This window comes from Peromyscus maniculatus, chromosome X, assembly GCF_049852395.1.
Source record: "Peromyscus maniculatus bairdii isolate BWxNUB_F1_BW_parent chromosome X, HU_Pman_BW_mat_3.1, whole genome shotgun sequence".
In the NCBI taxonomy this organism is placed as follows: domain Eukaryota; kingdom Metazoa; phylum Chordata; class Mammalia; order Rodentia; family Cricetidae; genus Peromyscus; species Peromyscus maniculatus.
This window is the reverse complement of record NC_134875.1, coordinates 139,886,541-139,908,957: the sequence shown is the minus strand read 5'-3', so window position 1 is coordinate 139,908,957 and position 22,417 is coordinate 139,886,541. Positions and strand designations below refer to the sequence as shown.

Genomic DNA, 22,417 nt, shown 5'->3' with positions numbered 1-22,417 from the left:
TAGCATGCCAGGGCAAATCCTTTTGTAGCTGTGGTTTTGCTTTCTTTTGTTTTTGAGATAGGGTATGGTGTCTACATTGCCCTGACTGTCCTGGTTCTCAGCCTCCAGAGTGCTGAGATTTAAGTTGTGCACCACCACGCCCAGCTCTGGCCCAGCTTGCACTTTTAAATGAAGTGTTCAGGGCCAGCCTTACCGACAAGGTCCTACCTGAGCAGATAGATCAAGACAGGGAAGGATCGGGGTGTAAAGGTGTCTGGAGGAATAGTAAGAACAGGAGGAATGAGTACAGGAGAGCCAGGAGAGTTTCAGAGTCTGTGGCAAGGCACGCAAACACTGTGCTAGGCAGGGGAAGACATCAACTTGTTGGGAAGGCAGCTACCTATAGAAGCAGAGATGGTAAATACTGTTGGATGTAGGGAAAGACTTGGGGTGGATTCTGGAAAGCTGGTCACTCTGTGAGTGGACACCTAATGCTTGGCTGGACGGGGGCAGGGGCACCGGATGTGTGGGAAAAGTCTCCTAAGGACCCACACAGCAGCATGTGCTAGGTACTGGGACTCAAAGGAGATAAAGCTTGTTGTTCTGATCTGTTTTCTTCAGGAGTCAAACATCACTTGCTACATTTGGTAACTTGAAAGCACACTTGGAGGGCACAGTGCCCAGCCACCCATCCAAAGCAGCTTTGTCTTTTTCAGTGTATATTAGTGTATATTAACCATACAAAGGGAGGCTTTAGTTATGATAGTTCTGTATACGCCGTAGTAGAATCTGGCTGTCTTCACCCCTGTCACTACTCTGTTATCCCTTCTCCTCCCCTTTCCCCAATCCCCTCCTACTGCCCCAGTGTTCCTTCATTTAATTTTATGTTCCTTTTTATTGGCTTTTAGCTTACTTTTGATTTTTATGGCTTTCACATGAGAGGAAACGTAATATTTGTCTTTCCAAATCTGGTTTATTTCACACAAGATCCATTGTCTTTCCTCAAACACTGTATTTCCGTCCTTTTTGCAGCCAAGTGAAACTGCCTTTGTACGGGTACCACATTTCCCGTATCAATTCATCCACTGACTGGCACCTAGGATGAATCCATTATGTGGCTTCCGTTAGTAGTATGGATACTCAGCTATCACTGTCTTAAGGCACTGTTGATACCTTTGCATTATAGCCATGAGCGAGATGGGTAGACTATGTGGATGTTCTACTTGAAATGTTTTGAGACACCTCCATAACTATCTCAAAATGGTCAGACTGATTTACATATCCTGGTTCAAAGCCTTCCTAACTCATTCAACCAAGTCCTGCATGTGGCCTGTGCTTTCATTTTTTCCCTCTATGCATATGTGTGTCGGGGGGGGGGAGGTTGCATAAGCATGTTTGACCTCAAATCTTCATAGGCTAGTCCAGTTATTTCTTAGGTTTCAAAGGGAAACTGCTGTCATTCCCAATAAACTCCTTTAGTGCATAATCTCTGTGCTATCACTCTTAGGAACTATACCCGTTAGGTTGTCGTACCCTTTAATGCGGGAGGCAAATGAGTTCAGAGAGGTAAAGATCTTGCCAGGAACCAAATTTTCCCCTGCTAAAACAGTCAGCTTTTCTCCCATGCATCAACCCTTTCATGCCTGGATCCCAAACCTGCCACCCACTAATGCACCCATAGCTAGGAATTACAATTATCTAAAGTCTTATCCATTGAAATCACCCCACTCTGCCCACACTCAGACCCCCACACCCGACCTCCAGCCCCAGGTTCTGTCCCAAGAATCATTGTAGCTACTAGCTGCAAGGACAGGGTTGCGGCATGTGAAAGGTGGCCTGTGTCTTTGTTGCTGCTGTTAGCCCGGCATTCTGTGCTACTAAAAGATTGGAAGACATGGCCTATCACAGACCAACCTCAATCTGTGTCCAGTGGCTTTCTCCTTGGGTTCCTTTTGCTGTTCTCTGGTATTGTATTTGTCTCAGCAAGGGGTGCGAATAAACCAAGTATGGCCTGAGCTGCAGGTTACATAGAGCACATACTGTGCCCAGGAGTCCCGCCGCACATTTATCCCTCTCTGGTTAATGTGGCTGTGGCTGATGGACAGAAGGGTCCTTTGAAGTTGGATTAGGGGAGGTCTCATTGATTGGTCCTGTTCTCCTGCCCAAACAAATGGGACTGCAACTGTATCACTGTTCTTAAGGCCTATGTACTAGTGTTAGGACCTACTGTATTTGTAGAGCCTCAAACCTCAAAGACGTCCTCTGAGAGGGGACTGCCTCAAATCACATTTATGTGGAGGGAATAAGAGCTTTAAGGAGAAGTTAAAGAAGAGGCTATTTGTGAAGCATCGCTTCTAAAGACATCAGCATCTTCCACTAAGAAGTAGTGATCTGTGAGCTCCCCTTGAAGGAATTCTGTCCTGGGGTTCCTGGTGGCACACATAATCAAGAACAAGGAAAACTGGCCTAAAACCAGTATTTCAAATGTAAAGAACACACCGTTTGCTCGTTGACATGTGGGTACCCATAAACAAAACAAACCGAAAAGGGCTGCACAAACCAGGTAGAAGCTAAGATTTCCTTTGCTGAAACCATCAGGGTCTCCTCCTGAGATGTGTGTGTATCTGCGCATGTTGGTAGGTGCTCCAGGCATGTGGACAGCATGAGCTGTTTTCTATAGACCCTTGTGTTTCTAATATGTGCTTTCTTTCTTGGAAAGGATGGAAGAAGATCAGCATTCGGAGAGTTCAAAATCACCCCAAAAGAAAACAAAACTAGCTGAAATCAAGAAAAAGAAACGTGTTAGGTTTCTCTTACCTCACCAAACTGAGAGAAAAAGAAGACCCTCCTCCCCTGAAGAGGTAGATCAGGAGATCTTCAAATGTGAATGCTGCTACTGTCAGAAGGATATGGGGAACATGTCTGGGGTCTCCATGGGAATGGGGACCACGACAGAAGCAGCCTCTCATTCACCCTCCTGTGAAAACCTGATACTAGACCTCAGTAACTTGTCACTCAACCCTGATGCCACCCAGCCCCCTCTTGCACAAGAAATACAAAAGAGAGAAAAGAACAAAACGCATTGGCAGCAGAAAAGCAAAAAGATGTTTCAAATGCTTCTCCACGAATGGACAGAATAACTCTGGCATTGTTATCCTCATGTGAAGAAGATCAGAAGCCACAGGATCATGAATGTCAACATCACCAAACCCTGGGGTGAAATCTTTTTGGGAGCATGGTCAAAAGGAGTAAAAATATCCAGCCTGATGACAATAATACCTTCAGATGGCAAGTTTCAAACCTCCTCCAGAAATGTAACAGTCGTTTTCTTAGTGGTTTTGGCATCCCCTCTGGGGCATTCTGGGAACAGATGCTCCTTGGCTAGGGCAACCAGATAGCGATGGTTCTGTACTCCCCATGCTGTTGTTCCCATGGGGGCGATCTACCATTTTCCCTTCCCCGGGTCTCGGCTTCTCCTCCTTTACTTTGTTGCCAATAAAGTTAAAACATCGATGTAGAGTTTCTGGCTTGCTCTTTTCAAAACTGCTTCCATTCCATTTTATTGACTGGAGCAAAGAAGGAGCACTAGGTGTGGTGTGTGTGTGTGTGTGTGTGTTTGTGTTTATGTGAAATTTGTGTTTCAAAACCATTATAGATAGAGAAGAATCAGAACATATAGAGCATTCTTCATCTAATTGGCCCCCCTAATATATGACACAACTATAACATATCAAAAGCAGGGCATTCACACTGGTGCACTGGGTATACAGACCTCTCTGTCACCGTATCGCATGTGAAAATTCATGCAATTACCACTGCAATCCAGTTTCTTCTCTGCTCCTTCAGAAACATCTTACTCATGCTAGTTCTTATGCTGATGCCCAGCAGCATGGTTCAACTAGGACAGACACTGCATTGCTCACTATTTCCACAATCACTTCAAGAACATCATATAAAAATGTTGGGGCTGGCCTTTTCCACTCACCGCCATGCCCTTCATTCTACACACTTGATTGCTTATATCAAAACTCTATTCTTTGGGAATGTAGCTTTGGGCAAGCTGCTTGGCCAGCATATGTGGGGCTCTAGCTTTGAATCCCCAGCTCCACACAACAACAACAACAACAAGAAAAAACAAAGATGGACTCTCTCCTGTTACTCCTTTTCATTGCTATGTGCCATACCATGGTCTGGGTGTGCTGTCAGTTCTTGTTTTCACTCATTTGTTGGGCACTTTGGTTTCCAGATTTTGGCTAGCTGCTACAAAGGAAGCTGCCATAAACAATGCAATGAAAAGTTGTGTGTGTACAGAAGTTTTCAATAGGACGAAGACCCAAAAGAACAATCTCTGGGCGACATGGCAAGATTTTCTTTTGTTTGATTTAAACTACCATCAAAACCACTTGTAAAATAACTCAGGGGGCCACTTCTATAATGGAACACTTCACACAGCCTTGGGGCTGGGGGAGGGGCTTGGCCTGCCTCTACTAACTGTACTTCACAGTGGTAGGCCTTACCTTCTTGTAGGAGGGAATGGGGGATGGGTTGGGACGGGGAGGCTGGGAGGGTGGGAAGAGGGAAGAGGGGGATCTTTGGTATGCAAAATGAATTAAAAAATTAATTCAATTAAAAAAATACCCTCAGGGGGCCTGAGTCGGGCAGTAGTGGCACATGCCTTTAACCCTACCACTTGGGAGGCAGAGACAGGTGGATCTCTGTGGTGGTATTTGCTCTGCCCATGACCTTGGGCCATAGGGCCCAAAGGAGGTGGTGCTTCTTGTTGTAGGTAACCTTTTAACAGGAAAGGGAGAAGGGTCACAAGCCCCTTGTCCCTGTTGCCTGCTGCCTAGTCTGATCGAACTGCCAGGTGGATTAGCTTCTGGTCAGATCAGAGGACAACTTCAGCTGTCTACTCTGATTTCTATTCATGAGTGTATTTCCTCAGTTTACCCCAATAAAATTACTGCACACTCCTTAACCAGAATCCCGTGGATTTATCGCATTAGATCTCTGAGTGTGAGGCCAGCCTGGTCTACAGAGTGAGTTCCAAGACAGTTAGGGCTATTAAAAAGAGATACCCTCTCTCCAGAAAAAGAAAAAGAAAGAAGGAAAGAAAGAAAGGAATGAAGGGAGGGAGGGAGGGAGGGAGGGAGGGAGAGAGAGAGAGAGAGAGAGAGAGAGAGAGAAAGAGAAAGAGAGAGAAAGAGGAAGAGGAAGAGAAAGAGAAAGAGAAAGAGAAAGAGAAAGAGAAAGAGAGAAAAAGAAAAGAGAAACACAGGGAAGAAAAACATTCGGGGGCCTGGCTTCTATATTAACTCTGGGACATAGGACATGGACTGTGGAAACAACAACACCTGCTACATATATCCAATATGCAAATATTTTACTGGCCAGTTAAAAACACTGGCCCTTTCCCTTCAATAACTGTTGGAGGATAAACAAGGGCAGTATATGGTGTATACTAGAATTTTAGTCAGAAGATTAGGAGTGCAAAAAAAAGAAAAACGTTCAAGCTAGAGATATAGATCAATTTTGGAGAATTTACCTGGCATGCAGAGGACCGTGAGTTCAGTCTCTATCAAGACAAAGAAACAAATGAAACAATCCTAAAACTTCATGAAGTAATATACAATCAAAAGTAAAATGATTAGAAGTTATATATGTATTTAATACATTAGAAAACACACATTTCACTGGGGTAATGCACACCCCTAATCTGGTTCCACACACTTACACTGCTATTGCAAATTGCACCTCCCCTTTTAGTGGTCTCTGCTGAGTGAAAATCACAGAGAGGGAGACAATGTAAAATGCATCCTAACAAGGAAGAAACATTATTGACTGATACACTATTTCTTTGTATTTGTTTTTATTTGTGGTACACACACACATGCATGTGTTGGCATGTGTAGGTGTGCATGTGATTTCTTTTTTTTTTTTTTAGGTGTAGGGACTGGTGAGATTTTCACCATCCACATTGGTATGCAAACTGATACTGACACTGTGTAGGCCTTGTTTAGGTGACCATAGCTTCCCCATCAATATAGAGGACACCTTTTCATCTCAGATGTCCTGGTCCTCTGGCTCTTACAATCTTTCTGCCCCATCTTTCAAAATATTCCCTAAGCGCTTGGTATTGGGGTTGTGCTGTAGATATATTCCTTGGAGATGAGCCCCCCAAGTCAGTTATTCTCAACAATTTTACCCGGTTCTGCATTAGTACTAGTCTCCCTGGGCTGCAAAACAAGCTCATCTGTGCATATAAGGATAAGTATTCAGAGTGCAGCTGGAAAGTGTCCTGCTCTGGGAAGTGGCAGTAGTGGGCTCCCTCTAGTGCCCAGGACCTCACTGTATTCTGTTTGTTTGTTTGTTTTTTGTCATGACTTGTTTTGTTTTGTTTGTCATTGTGTATTGCTGCATTAGGTTTTAGGATTCGTTAGCTTGTTTTCCTCTTTGTGCTGATTTAAAACTTCTCCATTACAATATATTTTTATCATGTTTTTACATTACTCCAACTCCTCCCAGATTCATTTGTCCTGGCCAACTGTTCCATAGCATGGAGTCTGTCCTGGAGTGTGGTTGATACACCCAGTGACAATTCATTGTAGAAAACTGGTTTTCCCTTTGCCAGCAGATGTCAATTGCAAATAGCCACATGGTTATGGTGAGACCCTGTGTCCACTTCCCTTTCTCAGTGCTGAGACTCAGGCTGGCTTGAACCTGTACAGGTCCTGTGCCTGTTGCCACAGTCTCGGTGAATTCACATGTGTATTGGTCCCGTTCTGACACTTTTTCCTTTGAGTCACCTTTGCTCCTGGCCCTTACAATCTTTTCTCCTCCTCTTCTCCATACATCCCTGAGCCTTGAGAAGAAGCTTTTGATAAAGACATCACATTTTGCACTAAGTGCTCCAAAGTCTCTCACTCTCTGCACATTGTTCATTCATGGTTCTTAATGTTAATTCTCATATGCTGCAACAAAAAGCTTCTCCAATGTGTGTTGAGTAGGTACTGATCTATGGGTTAGCAGTATCTCATTAGGAATCAGTTTATACCTATAGCTATGGTCCTTTACAAGATCAATAGTAGTAGCTTTTCCTGTAGACCCATGATCTAAGTAGTCTCAGAATCCTGGACACTTTAACAGAGCCAGGTTTGGGTTCCACTTCATGGAGTAGGTCTTAAATCAATCAAAATTGGTTCATCACTCATAACATTTATGCCACTATCATACCAGTATATCTTACAGACTGGTTGCTGTTGTAAGTCAATTTTGCCTGCTGGGTGATGTTGATAATTACCTCTCTCCTTTGGTAGGCTTTAAAGTACTTTCTAGCATGAAAGAGTATGGTCAGTAGAGGTGAATATTCTAGTTGGGTACAGTTCGATTTCAATTTCAGAGATCGTATCTGTTAAGCAATGGCTTTGATTTCAATCTCCAGAAAGAACAAACAAAAACCAAAAATAAAAACAGGACTCAGGTTCCCTCTAGTATCTCCTGTCAGCCCTTTTAACCTTTCCTCATCCCATAGAAACAGAGATGTTTCAACATACAAAAATCTGTCAATATAATCTACCATATAAACAAACTAAAAGAAAAAAGCCCACATGATCATCTCATTAGATGCTGAAAAAGCCTTTGACAAAATCCAACACACTTTCATGATAAAAAGGCTTGGAGAGATCCAGGATACAAGGGCATATTTAAACATAATAAAGGCAATATACACCAAGCCAATATCCAATATCCAATTAAAACTTTTGTTAGGATGTTAATGGTCATAGAGAGTACTAACTAATTATAGAAACAAAGGCTTCATCTAGCTGCATGTACATGTTTTCTTGTTTGAGTCTCTATCAGTTTTATGCAGGGAATTATGACCATGCCTAATAGCAAATTTGAAGTCTCCAAATAGATCATGGGGCCCCACAATGACAATTCCACATGGGCCAATGATAATACCACTAAGCTGATTAACACCACCCGGAGATCGTCTTTGTACTACAAACTGCTCAGGACAATTTTGAGATGGCTAGCTGAGATGATTCAGCCTCTCAAACTACTCGAACAAATACTTGAGATAAGCCTTGCACTTTTGCATTATACAGAGACTGGACAACAAATGATAAAGCTATCTCTCCCAGAACTTGACAATTAACTCAAAATTTTTCTTTTAAGGATCCCCTAAAGATGCCTTCACCCCCAGACAGCAAGAAGTAATTTTCAAAGCACGACATCCACATTCCCAAGAGTTGGGGTTGGTGGTTTTTGGTCATTCTATGGGTTTTGGATAATTGTCATTGTTTAGGATGGTTGGTTACAAGTTATTATTGTTAATGGTCAGGAAAAAGACTAAACAAAGGAGATTAGATTTATGGTTCTTTTTTGAAAAAAAAAAAGAGGCTATATATACTAGGTAGATTATTGAATCTACTTTAAAAAAGATATAGAAATGATAGAAAAAGGATATTGTTTAAAGATTAAAGGATAGAATAAAGATTATTGAATCTACTCTGAAAAGAAAAAAGAGAGGCTATGGATATGATAAAAAAAAGACTATTGAATCTACTTTCAGAAGACAACTACTAATTTTAAATGTTTTACATTGGATTGGATTTTTGTATATTGTACAGAAATTATGTATATTGCTACAGATTTGAGATTGATTTATATAGATATGAAAGATAAAGAGGTAGATTATTGAATCTAATTTTAAAAGGTAACTACTACTTTTAAATATTTTACATTGGATTGGATTTTTTTATATTGTATAAAAATTTTGTACATTGATACAAATTTGATATTAATTTTGTTAGAATATATTGTACATAAATTTCTAATCTTGTTCAAGATATTTTCCCTATACAGTTCATTTAAAAATGTAATGCAAATTGCTAGTCCTTGAAAGTTATTATTACCAACTATTTAGAATATAAGAAATGTAAGTTAGTAGTTAATCATTACAATTGAACTTGTATCATATTAGGTATGTTTTCAAAGTAAAGCAGAGATATATTTTAGATAGAAAGGCCATCTTCAAAAACTTCAGAAATCTGCAGAATATGGCATTTAAGATGTTTTAATAACAGATTTTTTTCTTTTTTTTTGTGACAATGAGACATGTCTGCTCCTTGCAGCACCAATCTACTTCAGAGAAAATAATGGGCATTGAAGAAAATCCACATAGAGTTTACTTTCAATGTGGCAAATTTAGCCACTGGGCAAGAAAGTGCCCTTGCATCGACTGTTGACAGTATGCTGTCCAAAATGGACAAGCAGGTCACAAAACAAAGGACTGCTGATTCCTGCCAGGATATTGTAGGAAGGCTCTTTAAAAATACTGCTTCACAAATGAGTCTGTCAGTTATGCTAAGCCTGTAGGCTGAAGATGATGCCCCAGCGTTTCAGAGAAACATCACATAAATGTCCAGGCAGCCCGCTGTTTCTGTCATTTCTCAAAATTTTTGGAAGTCATTTGTTTGCACTTCCTCCTTATTCAGTTAATATAATTTCCTTCTTGGGTTTCTGAGGGAGCTGAAGATTAGATAGTTATATTTTCCTTTCTTAAGAAATTCAGAAAAGAATCTCACTAAAGAGGTATGAAGTGTAGAAGTTTGAAAGACATCAAAGGATAGTTTTGGTTATGCAAATTAGGACAGAAGGTAAATTAGATACAATCCTTTGGATTCACAAAAATAGGATAGATAATGGAATATTTTCTCTGAATTTCTCAAGTGCAAATAGACTAGACATTGTTGATATATTTATTTCTTGTATATTTCTGTATAGTAATTGTACTTATTGTATATAATTTTTCTTATACTAATTATAAATTTAAAATTTTTTCATTTTATATAATAAAGGGGAAATTTGGTGATATATTGTGTCCCCCAAAATATTGTGCACCCTAATAAATGTTGTGATATTTTGTTTGTGTTCTGACAAATAAAGCTTGCCTGAAGATCAGAGGGTGGAGCTAGCCACTAGTTAACCATAGAGGTCTTGTGTAGTGGGTAGCCGTTCCAGCTTTGACCTGGATGTTCTACCCCCATTGAGGCTTCCGGTAACTGTCATGCCTATGAGTCAGGGCAGAGAAAGTAGCCCTTAAGACCCAAGATCCAGATGTGCTGGCTCTCTTGGTTCCTGGATCTTGGAAGCTGAAGTTCTCCAGAGAACACTGCCAGACTGCGCTATACCTTTCCCAGACCCTGTAACCTATACCTTTACTTGTAAGTTACCCCACAAAATAAACCTCCCTTCTAACTATGTGGAGTTGCCTTAATACTTCCAACAATAGTCTGGACGTCTGTATAGACAGGAAACAGGAAGTGATATGGCTGGGCAGAGAGAGGAAGTAATAAAGAGACAGGAATTCAGACCTTTTTGTTCTGAGGAGTTGGAGAGGTAAGTGGTGACTATGGCTACTCCTTTGCTTCTCTGATCTTTCAGCTTTTACTCTGATATCTGACTCCAGGTTTTTATTATTAATACTAATTAGGATTGTGCTTCAGGGGCCTTGCTGTCAGTATATGGAGAGCAAACTATAGCCTTAGCAACAGCCCAGATTGTTTGCAGACCCCCCTGGGACTCTTTTGGCAAACAACTCAAGTAGATGTAACCAAATCCCAGTAGTGGGAGCTTCATTTGGTGACAAGAGATGGCCAGTAGAGACTCTGTTTCCCCCATTATTTTGAGATTTTATTTAGATTTCCTTCATACATGTACATATTTTAGGAAACTTCTACTGTATTAGGTTTCCATACTTCCCCTCAACTGGCCCTTAATTTAGCTGTCTCTCACTTTATTCCTCCCTCATCTCGATTTCCTTCTCTTCCTCCTCATTTGATCCTCCTGATCCAGTCCCCCACCATCCATTCATAAATATCTATTCCATTTCCCTTTTCTAATGAAATATATCTGTATCCCCAGTCCCTTAATCTATACCTAACCCCTGTGGTTCTATGGATTGTAACTTGGTTATCATTTATTTAAAGGGAAGTATCTACATATAAGCAAATACATACCATATTTGTCTTTCTGAGTCTACCTCCCTTAGGATGATTCATTCATAGTTCCATCCTTTGCCTACAGATTTCATGACGTCATTTTTATGGCAGATAAATGTTCCATTGTACAATAGAACCATATTTTCTTTATCCATTCCTCTGTTGAGGAACATCTAGGTTGTTTCCCATTGCTGGCTATTATGAATAGAGCAAGCAGTGAATATGTTGAGCAAGTGTTTCTGTGGTAGAATGAAACATCCTTTGGATATACGCCCAAGAGTAGTATAGCTGGATTTTGAGATTGATCTATTCCCATCTTCCTGAGGGACCACCACACTGATTTGCACAATGGCTGTACAAGTTTGCAGTTAGCTAGAATTGAGGGACATTTGAGGGGTGGTATGGAAACCTAGTCCAGTGGAAACTTCCTAAAATATATGAAGGTGATCCTAATGAAGACTCCAAATAATGAGGGAGACAGTGTCCCAGGGGGCTATGACTTGTCACCAAACGAAACTTCAAGTACCAGGACTGTAGTTGGCCAAAGGGGTTCCATGAGAATTGCCAAAGAACCCAGGCTGCTGCCAAGACAATGGGTTGCTCTCCAGGAACTTGCAGCAAGGCCCCATTGCTGAAGACAACACTCACACAACTCATTGAACATGGAAAGGTCAAGTTGGTGCCTACATAGAACCTTCACCACAAAGTTCTGGTGTCTTTGGTGCAGGAAGGGACCCTGCAGGCTACCAAAAATAAACATAAACCCAGCCACCTAACCTTTGATCTACAATCTGTCATGCCAGCAAAACATGCTAAGGCAATGGTGGTAAGAAGCTTGTGGGATTAACCACAAGACTGATTTGACTTAAGGCACACTCCATGAGATGGGACCCATAACCAACACTTCTTGGGTGACCAGAACCCGAGGCTAGATAACCCAAAATCCTAGGGTAAAACCAAATACTACTGTTCTAAAAAGAAAAACAAAAACAAAAAAAAACTAGTAACAATAAAACGACTCTTAATAATATTCTGCTATGCTCATAGATCAGTGCCTTATTCAGTCATCATCAGAGAAGCTTCCTTCTGCTGCAGATGGGAGCGAATACAGAGACCCTCAGCCAGACACAACACACACACACACACACACACACACACACACACACACACACACACACACACACAGAGAGAGAGAGAGAGAGAGAGAGAGAGAGAGAGAGAGAGAGAGACAGAGACAGAGACAGAGACAGAGACAGAGACAGACCTTAGAATACACAGGTCTAAATGGGACATCTACATCAAATCCCTCCCTGCAGAGCTCAGGGATCCCCGCAGAAGAAGAGGTGGAAAGATGTAAGAGCCAGAGGAGAATGAGGACATCAGGCAAACAGGCCCTCTAAATCAACATGATCAAAGCTCATATGAACTCACAGAGACTGAAGCAGCATGCATGGGGCGTACACCACTCTGCATCATGTCCTCTGCATTATAGCCTCTGGTTTTCAGTGTTTTTATGGGACTCTTGAGTGTGTGAATGAGTTGGTCTCTGATTCTTGTGCCTTCTCTTGTGGCTCTTTTCCATTGGTTGGGTTGCCTTGTCCAACTTCAATGGGATTGTTTTTGTTTTATCTTGTTATATTTTGTTTTGTTGTTTGGTTGTTATTATCTTAGAAGCCTATTATTTTCTAATGAGACAGAAAGGGAGTGTATTTGGAGGAGAGGGGAGGTGGGGAGGAATTGGGAGGAGTAAAGCAGGGAAACTGCAATTAGAATATATTATGAAAAGAATCTATCTTTAATAAAATGGGCAGGGAAGAGGAAGGAGGAGGGATAGAGCTTGGAGAAGTGAGGAACAAGAATGGGAGTGAATATTATCAAAATAAAGTGTATGAAATTCTCAAAGAATTACTACAAATGTATTATTTAATAAAAAAGAAACAATTTCACATTCCAACTAGTGATGGCAGAGGGTTCTTCTTTCTCCACATCTTGCCAACATGATCTCTCACTTGTTTTATTGATCTTAACAATTCTGACAGGTCTAAGATGGAATCTCAACGTAGTTTTGATTTGGGTTTCCTTAATGGCTAACGATATTGAACATTTCTTTAAGAGTTTGTCAGCCATTTGAGTTTTCTCTTTTGAGACTTTTCTGTTCAGATGTGTACCCCATTTTTAAATTAGGTCATTTGTTTTCTTGACATCTACTTTTTAAAATGTATTTTGGATAGCGGCCATCTATTGGATGTGTAGCTGGGCAAAATATTTTCCCATTCTTTAGGATGCCACTTTGTCTGAATGACAGTGTCCTTTGCTGTGCAGAAGCTTCTTAGTTTCATGAGTTCCCATTTATTAGCTGTTGATCATAGTGCCTGTGCTGTGTTTTGTTCAGAAACTATTTTCCTGTTTAAAGCTCATATGAACACACAGAGACTAAAAAGCCTACACGAGTCTATACAGGTCTGCACCAGGTCCTCTGATATATATTATGGCTTACACTTTAGTGTTTTTATGGGACTCCTGAGTGTAGCTAGAGTTTTCCTGCCTTGCCCACAGTTAGGACAAATCTCTGTCACCCGCCAGTCCCACAGCCGCTCAGACCCAACCAAGTAAACACAGAGACTTATATTGCATACAAACTGTATGGCCGTGGCAGGCTTCTTGCTAACTGTTCTTATAGCTTAAATTAATCCATTTCCATACATCTATACCCTGCCACGTGGCTGGTGGCTTACCGGCGTCTTCACATGCTGCTGGTCATGGCGGCGGCTGCAGTGACTCTCTGCCTCAGCCTTCCGCTTCCCAGAATTCTCCTCTCTCCTTGTCCCACCTACTTCCTGCCTGGCCACTGGCCAACCAGTGTTTTATTTATTGACCAATCAGAGCAATTTGACATACAGACCGTCCCACAGCACTTCCCCTTTCTTTTTTTTAAAAGGAAGGTTTTAACTTTTACGCATCTCCAAAGTCAGCTTGGTATATTTGGGAATTTGGGCGTAGCTTCTCTTACTACTTCCTGCTGGAGGGGGGCGCTGTATCTTATGGGGGCACAAAGAAAATTTTAGGATCATGGAGTAGTCCGCGAGACCGTATTGTCTGAGCCAGTTGCCTTGAAACGATTCTGGATGTTGGATCATCTGGGCCATGGTGTCATCAGAGACCTTTCAGGTGGTCTTGGCTGGTCAAACCTGATGTATCTTAATCTGGAACAAATCCATAGCCTCTGGCTTTCTGTGGAAACAAAAGCAGAGCCTCCTTTCCAAAGCCACATATCCTTACATCCAAATTTTGAAGTTAAGGTACCTTTAAAATACACATTTTGGCATAACTCAACAGCTTTTGCAATCAAATGTTTCTCTTCAGTTACGAATATCAAAGAGAACATAATCCAGATTCTCTGTGTGGCAGCCATCTTTATGCGGCTTATGTTTTATATTACCTTGAGCCTGTTGCTTTAAACTGCAGCCTTTTTAGCACTGTGGCTGCTGGCTCCGCCCACTTCAGCTTCCCATCATGGCGGTGGTACGTTTTCCACCAGCTCTGGGAGCCATCAACTCTCAGAAATAGTGGGTCTATGCTTCTTATCAAAGCAGCGTGTAGCCCAGAAACCTCTTTTTGTTTTGTACTAGCAAAAGCTAAATCCACCATGCAGCTTAATGTGCCACTTGCAGAGGCCTCGTTCCCGCCATACTGCAGATCGAGCGCACACTAGGAACCCGCCAGTAACTCAAACCGGCAGCTGCTGCTCATTTGAGAGAGACAATTAGGAAGCTGTTTTTAGCTCCGTTTTAGAATCTTTTCTCAGGTTTTAGGTGGAAACTCTTGCCCTCTCGTTGGGCGCCATTTGTAGCTAGAGTTTTCCTGCCTTGCCCACAGTTAGGACAAATCTCTGTCACCCGCCAGTCCCACAGCCGCTCAGACCCAACCAAGTAAACACAGAGACTTATATTGCATACAAACTGTATGGCCGTGGCAGGCTTCTTGCTAACTGTTCTTATAGCTTAAATTAATCCATTTCCATACATCTATACCCTGCCACGTGGCTGGTGGCTTACCGGCGTCTTCACATGCTGCTGGTCATGGCGGCGGCTGCAGTGACTCTCTGCCTCAGCCTTCCGCTTCCCAGAATTCTCCTCTCTCCTTGTCCCACCTACTTCCTGCCTGGCCACTGGCCAACCAGTGTTTTATTTATTGACCAATCAGAGCAATTTGACATACAGACCGTCCCACAGCACCTGAGTGTGTGAACTCGTGGGTCTCTGATTCTTGTGCCTTCTCTTGGGCTCTTTTCCTTCTGTTTGTTTGTCTTGTCTCTTCCCCCTTCCTCTCCCCATATACTCCTCCTCCATTTCTCTTAAGAAAAGGGCAGGCCTCCCATGGATATCAGCCAGCAATGGCATATCAAGTTGCATGTCAACTAGGTATCTCCCCTACTATTAAGGCTGAACAGAGCAACCCAGTAGGAGGAAAGGGTCCCAAAATCAGACATGAGAGTCAGAGACAGCACTCGTTCCTGCTGATAGGAGTCCCACAAGAAGACCAAGCTATACAGCTGTAACAAAAATGCAAAGTACCTATGTCAATCCCATGCAGGCTCCCTGGTTGTTGATTCAGTCTCTGTGAATCCTTGTGAACCCAGGTTAGTTGATTCTGCGGATGTTCTTGGGATATCCTTGACCCTCAGGCTCCTACAATCCTTCCTCTCTGTCATCACCAGGATTCTTGGAGCTCTACTTAATGTTTGGCTGTGGATCTCTGCATCTGTTTCCCTTAGTTGCTGGGTGTAGCCTCTCTGACACTTGGGCTAGGCACCAATCAATGAGTATAGCAGAATATGATTAGGAATCATTTCATTGACTTATTTTGGGAAACTAATGGCCATGGCTGATGGGAAGTGAGCCACCCAGGGTCTTAAGGCACTGGGCAGTGAGAGACAGCCACGGAGGGTCCCCAAAGCTCCACATGGAAGGAAGACAGCTAACCTGCCTGATGTTTAACTGTTCAGACAGGGGCTGGGACCTCCATATATGGTGGTGTTTTATTTGTACTGAAATGTGATTTTCCTTGTATGTTAATAAATAAATTTGCCAGGGGGGTCTGAGCTATTAGAGCCATAGAAAGAGCGTGGCAGTGGTGGCACACGCCTTTAATCCCAGCACTTGGTAGGCAGATCTAGGTAAGTCTCCATGTGTTCAGGGATACAGCCAGCATTGGAGACACACGCCTTTAAGACCTGGAGGGCTGTACATACAGGCAGTGATGAGGCAGTCACGTGTTTGGGTTTACAACCAATGAGAAGGCAGAACAGAAAGACTATATCAAGACAAACACACAGGAAGTAGGTCTCTTTTGGAGAGGTAGGGCCACCACAGGAGGAAGGGTAAGGTTTTAGCTCTGAGCTCTGACCTCTTGGCTTTCTTCTTTACATTGGTTCTGTGTTCCTTATTTAAAAAGACGGTTGGTTACATCTACAGCCATATCTCTGGCTGTTGGGATGACAGCCACCCAGTATCCTCAAGGGTCCCGCTTACATGAAGACAGCCACGCCCACTTAATGCTTACTTGCTCAGAAGGGTGCTAGAAATCCTGGACCCCCAGGTCCCTGCCTGGCAGGAAGACAGCCACCCAGAGTTCTCAAGACTCTGCCTGGCAGGAAGACAGGCAGTCCTGCATGATGTTTGAATGCTCAAATGGGGGCCAGCTGACTGGGATCCCCATGCCCCTGCTGATGGGATGACAGCCATTCATGGTCCTCAAGGCTCAGGCTGGTGGGTAAACAACCAGCCCTGCATAATGTTTAAATGCTCAGATGGGGGGCCAGCCGACCAGGATCCCTATGCCTTTGTAGGCCAGATGACAGCTACCTAGGGTCCTCAAGGCTCCACCTGATGGGAAGATAGCCAACCCTGCCTGATGGTTAACTGCTCAGAAGGGTCCTAGCCAGCTGGGATACACAAGGCCCTGGCTGGTGGGAAGAGAGCCACCCAGAGACCTTAGGACCCTGGGTGGTGGGAGGGCAGACACCCAGGGTCCTCAAAGACCTGGCCGGTAGGATAACATCAACCTCTACCAGACGCTAAACTGCTCAGACAAGGCCCAGCTGGCTGGCATCCCCTAGGCCCTCACTGATGGGATGACAGACACTTAGGGTCCTCAAGGCCCTGGCTGGTGGGATGACAGCCACCCAGGGTTTTCAAGGCCCCAGCTGGTGGGATGACAGCCACCAGGGGTCCCCAATGTTCCAGTTGGCTTGAAGACAGCCAACCCTGCCAGAAATTTAACTATAGAGATAGGAGAAAGCCGGCCAGGAACCCCAAGGCCCCTGCTGGTGGGAAGATAACCACCTAGGTTCCTCAAGGCCCTGGCTGGTGGGATGACAGCTACCTGGGATCCTCGAAGGCCCAGCTTGCTTGAAGAGAGTCACGCCCACCTGATGCCTTAGTGCTCAGAAGGGTGCTAACCAGCCTGGACCCACAGGTCCCTGCCTGGCGGGAAGACAGGTACCCAGGGTCCTCAAGGCTCGGCCTGGTGGGAAGACAGCCAGCCTTGCATGATGTTTAAATGGTCAGAATGGGGCCCGCTGACTGGGATCACCATGGCGCTGCTGGAGGGATGACAGACACCCATGGTCCTCAAGGTCCTGGCTGGTGGCATGAGAGTCACCTGGAGTCCTCCAGGCTCCCGGTGGCAAGACATAGCCACCCCAACCTGATCCTTAAATACTCATATGGGGACAAGCCAGCTGGGTCCACCAAGGTCCTGACTGGTGGGAAGAGAGCCACCCGGCATCCTCAAGGCCTTGGCTGGTGGGATGAGAGTCCCCCAAGGTCCCCGAGGTCCTTGCTGGCAGGAAGACAGCTGTCCATGACTGATGCTTAACTGCTCACACCGGAGACAGCAATCAGGAACCCCGAAGACTTGGATGAAAGGAAGAAAGCCACCCCTGACTGGTGCTTAACTACTCAGAAGGGGGCAAGCCGGCTGGGACTACTGTGGGAGCCCGATCTCGGGTTCCTCGTGGCTTTACCCAGCAGGTCCTCATAGAGGATGATTAGGACCACGGGCCTGAGTGCAGGTGTCTGAGATGGTCTGCACTTGGCTGTGCTGGGAGAGGATGTCTTTTGCTCCACCCCTTGGCATCTCTATAAAAATCCTGGGCCAGAGACAGTCGGGGCCGTTGGAATAGGTTCCAGGCCCTCTCGAGGCTATCCTTTATGTTCTATCTGTTTATCTCCACCATATAAATTCTTGTATCTAATATTTCCTGCTGCTCACACTCAAGAAAACTCTGGGGAGCTGTGGGGTTGGTGGGTAAGCACCCCACAGATTGGCGCCATGGGACTAAAGAAAAAGACTAAAGGGGGGGCAAAAAATGGGGGGGGGGCTAAAGACAAATGAACAGGGACTAAAGACAAAGTAATAGGGACTAAAGATAAAAGAAAATAGTAGTTTTATTACAGAGTTTTTTGCGAAACTGTGGGTCAGCCCTGCCAGTGTTATGGAAAATATATATATTATTGAGGGGCAGGGGTTTTATCCTTGAGAGAAAAGGAAAGCTGACTGGAAGGGTGTCCAACACTGCAGCACAAAATTCTCTTCTGTCAAATTTTTCTATCTTCTATCCCTTTCTCAATTTCGATCTGTGAAAAATAAGTATAAGGTATAGGGTAGTAATATAATGTAGGAAACCTTAGAAGTGTAAGATCGTGTAGAAAAAAATAAGTAAGGCAACTAGACAGAAAAACTCTTCAACTTTCTAACTTTGGGGCTATGAATGCAAACTGGGGGAAAAAATCTTTCTTTTGGCTTTATGGGTATTAAAAAAGCTCTTCTCTGAGCTTTTTATAAATCTTATGCAGACACTAAGAGACCACAGATGCCAACCCAGACTATTATACCCAGCAAAACTCTCAGTCACCATAGGCGGAGTAAACAAAATATTCCAGGATAAAACCAGATTTAATCAATACCTGTCCGCAAACCCAGCCCTACAGAAAGCACTAGAAGGGAAAATTCAACCCAAAGAAGCTAAACACATCCATGAAAAATCAAGCAATAGATAATCCTACACCAACATACACCAAAGAAGGACAACACAACACACCCACAAAAATAACAGGAATTAACAATCACTGGTCATTAATATCCATCAATATAAATGGTCTCAACTCACCTATAAAAAGACACAGGCTAACAGAATGGATAAGAAAACAGGACCCATCCATCTGCTGCATACAAGAAACACACCTTAACTTCAAAGACAGACACTACCTCCGAGTAAAGGGCTAGGAAAAGGCTTTCCAAGCAAATGGACCTAAGAATAAAGCTGGTGTAGCTATCCTAATATCTAATAAAATAGACTTCAAACTGAAACCAATCAAAAGAGATCAGGATGGCCATTACATATTTATCATGGGGAAAAACCACCAAGATGTAGTCTCGATTCTAAACATTTATGCTCCAAATACAAAAGCACCCACATTCATAAAAGAAACACTACTAAAGTTTAAAACGCACATCAAACCCCACACATTAGTAGTGGGAAATTTTAACACACCACTCTCACCAAAAGACAGATCTACCAGACTGAAACTTAACAAAGAAATAAAGGACCTAACAGATGTTATGACTCAAAAGGACTTAATAGATATCTACAGAACATTACATCCTAACACAAAAGAATATACCTTCTTCTCAGCACCCCATGGAACCTTCTCAAAAATTGACCACATGCTTGCACACAAAACAAATCTCAACAGATACAAAAAAAATGGAATAACCTCCTGTATTTTATCAGATCACCATGCCTTAACGTTAGACCTCAACAACAAAAAAAATTATACAAAACCACAAACTCATGGAAACTGAATAATGCCCACCTGAAACGTCAATGGGTCAAGGAAGAAATAAAGAATGAAATTAAAGAGTTCCTAGAATTCAATGAAAATGAAAGTACAACATACCCAAACTTATGGGACACTATGAAAGCAGTGCTAAGAGGAAAATTCATAGCTCTAAATGCACACATAAAGAAGATGGAGCAATCCCATACCATTGAATTAACAGCACAACTGAAAGCTCTAGAACAAAAAGAAACAAACTCACCCAGGAGAAATAGAGGCCAGGAAATAATCAAAGTGAGGGCTGAAATCAACGAAACAGAAAACAAGAGAACAATACAAAAAAATCAATGAAACAAAGAGTTGGTTCTTTGAAAAAATCAACAAGATAGACAAACCCCTAGCCAAATTAACCAAGAGGCAAAGAGAGAGTACCCAAATTAACAAAATCAGAAATGAAAAGGGAGACATAACAACAGACAATGAGGAAGTCCATAGAATCATCAGATCATATTTCAAAAACCTGTACTCCACAAAAATGGAAAACCAGGAAGAAATGGACAATTTTTCTGGATAAATACCACATACCAAAATTAAATCAAGACCAGATAAACCATTTAAATAGACCAATAACCCCTAAAGAAATAGAGACAGTCATCAAAAGTCTCCCAACAAAAAAAAGCCCAGGACCAGATAGTTTCAGTGCAGAATTCTACCAGACTTTCAAAGAAGAACTAATAACAATACTCTTCAAAGTGTTCCACACAATAGTGTAGCTAGAGTTTTCCTGCCTTGCCCAGTCAGGACAAACCTTTGTCACCAGCCAGTACCACAGCCACTCAGACCCAACCAAGTAAACACAGAGACTTATATTGCATACAAACTGTATGGCCATGGCAGGCTTCTTGCTAACTGTTCTTATAGCTTAAATTAATCCATTTCCATAAATCTACACCTTGCCATGTGGCTGGTGGCTTACCGGTGTCTTCACATGCTGCTGGTCATGGCGGCAGCTGGCAGTGTCTCTCTGCCTTAGCCTTCCGCTTCCCAGAATCCTCCTCTCTCCTTGTCCCACCTACTTCCTGCCTGGCCACTGGCCAATCAGTGTTTTATTTATTGACCAATCACAGCAATTTGACATACAGACCATCCCACAGCACTTCCCCTTTTCTTTTTTTAAAAAGGAAGGTTTTAACTTTTACACATCTCCAAAGCCAGCTTGGTGTATTTGGGAATTTGGGCGTAGCTTCTCTTACTACTTCCTGCTGGAGGGGGGTGCTGTATCTTATGGGGACACAAAGAAAATTTAAGGATCATGGAGTAGTCTGTGAGGCTGTATCGTCTGAGCCAGTTGCCTTGAAATGATTCTGGATGTTGGATCATCTGCACCATGGTGTCATCGGAGAACTTTCAGGGGGTCTTGGCTGGTCAAACCTGACATATCTTAATCTAGAACAAATCCATAGCCCAATAGAAACAGAAGGAACACTACCAAACTCTTTTTATGAGGCTACAATTACCCTGATACGCAAACCACACAAAGATGCAGCCAAGAAAGAGAACTACAGACCAATCTCCCTCATGAACATTGATGCAAAAATACTCAACAAAATATTGGCAAACTGAATCCAAGAATACGTCAAAACAATTATCCATCACGACCAAGTAGGATTCATCCCAGGGATGCAAGGATGGTTCAACATACAAATTCAGTCAATGTAATACACCATATAAACAAACTGAAAGAAAAAAACCACATGATCATCTCCTTAGATGCTGAAAAAGCCTTTGACAAAATCCAACACCCCTTCATGATAAAGGTCTTAGAAAGATCAGGAATACAAGGAACATTTCTAAACATAATAAAAGCAATTTATAGCAAGCCAACAGCAAACATCAAATTAAATGGAGAGAAACTCAAAGCGATACCACTAAATTCAGGAACAAGACAAAGCTGTCCACTCTCCCCATATTTATTCAATATAGTACTAGAAGTTCTAGCTAGAGCAATAAGACAACAAAAGGAGATCAAATGGATACAAATTGGCAAGGAAGAAGTCAAACTTTTACTATTTGCAGATGATATGATAATATACATAAGTGACCCCAAAAATTCTACCAGGGAACTCCTACAGCTGATAAACTCCTTCAGTAAAGTGGCAGGATACAAGATCAACTGAAAAAAATCAGTAGCCCTCCTATACACAAATGATAAAAGGGCTGAGAAAGAAGTCAGAGAAACATCACCCTTTACAATAGCCACAAATAATATAAAATACCTTGGGATAACACTAACTAAACAAGTGAAGGACCTTTTTGATAAGAACTTTAAATCTCTAAAGAAAGAAATTGAAGAAGATATCAGAAAATGGAACGATCTCCCATGCTCATGGATAGGTAGGATTAACATAGTAAAAATGGCAATCTTACCAAAAGCAATCTACAGATTCAATGCAATCCCCATCAAAATCCCAACACAATTTTTCACAGACTTGGAAAGAAAAATACTCAACTTCATATGGAAAAACAAAAGACCCAGGATAGCCAAAAAAATCCCATACAATAAAGCAACCTTTGGAGGCATCACATCCC

At 42.5% G+C, this 22,417-nt stretch overlaps 1 protein-coding gene and 1 long non-coding RNA gene across 3 annotated transcripts in view; both read left to right on the top strand.

Moving 5' to 3' along the window:
* The window catches only part of LOC143270804 (uncharacterized), a 79,797-nt gene extending 76,305 nt beyond the window's left edge, over positions 1 to 3,492 (top strand). For both annotated transcript variants that reach the window (XR_013048033.1, XR_013048034.1), the window contains exon 3: positions 2,699 to 3,492. This is a non-coding gene — a long non-coding RNA (uncharacterized LOC143270804). The remainder of the gene's footprint in view (positions 1 to 2,698) is intronic.
* LOC143266776 (protein VCF1-like) overlaps positions 1 to 22,417 on the top strand; it is a 463,727-nt gene that overhangs the window by 169,847 nt on the left and 271,463 nt on the right. The gene's annotated exons all lie outside the window — the stretch shown is intronic.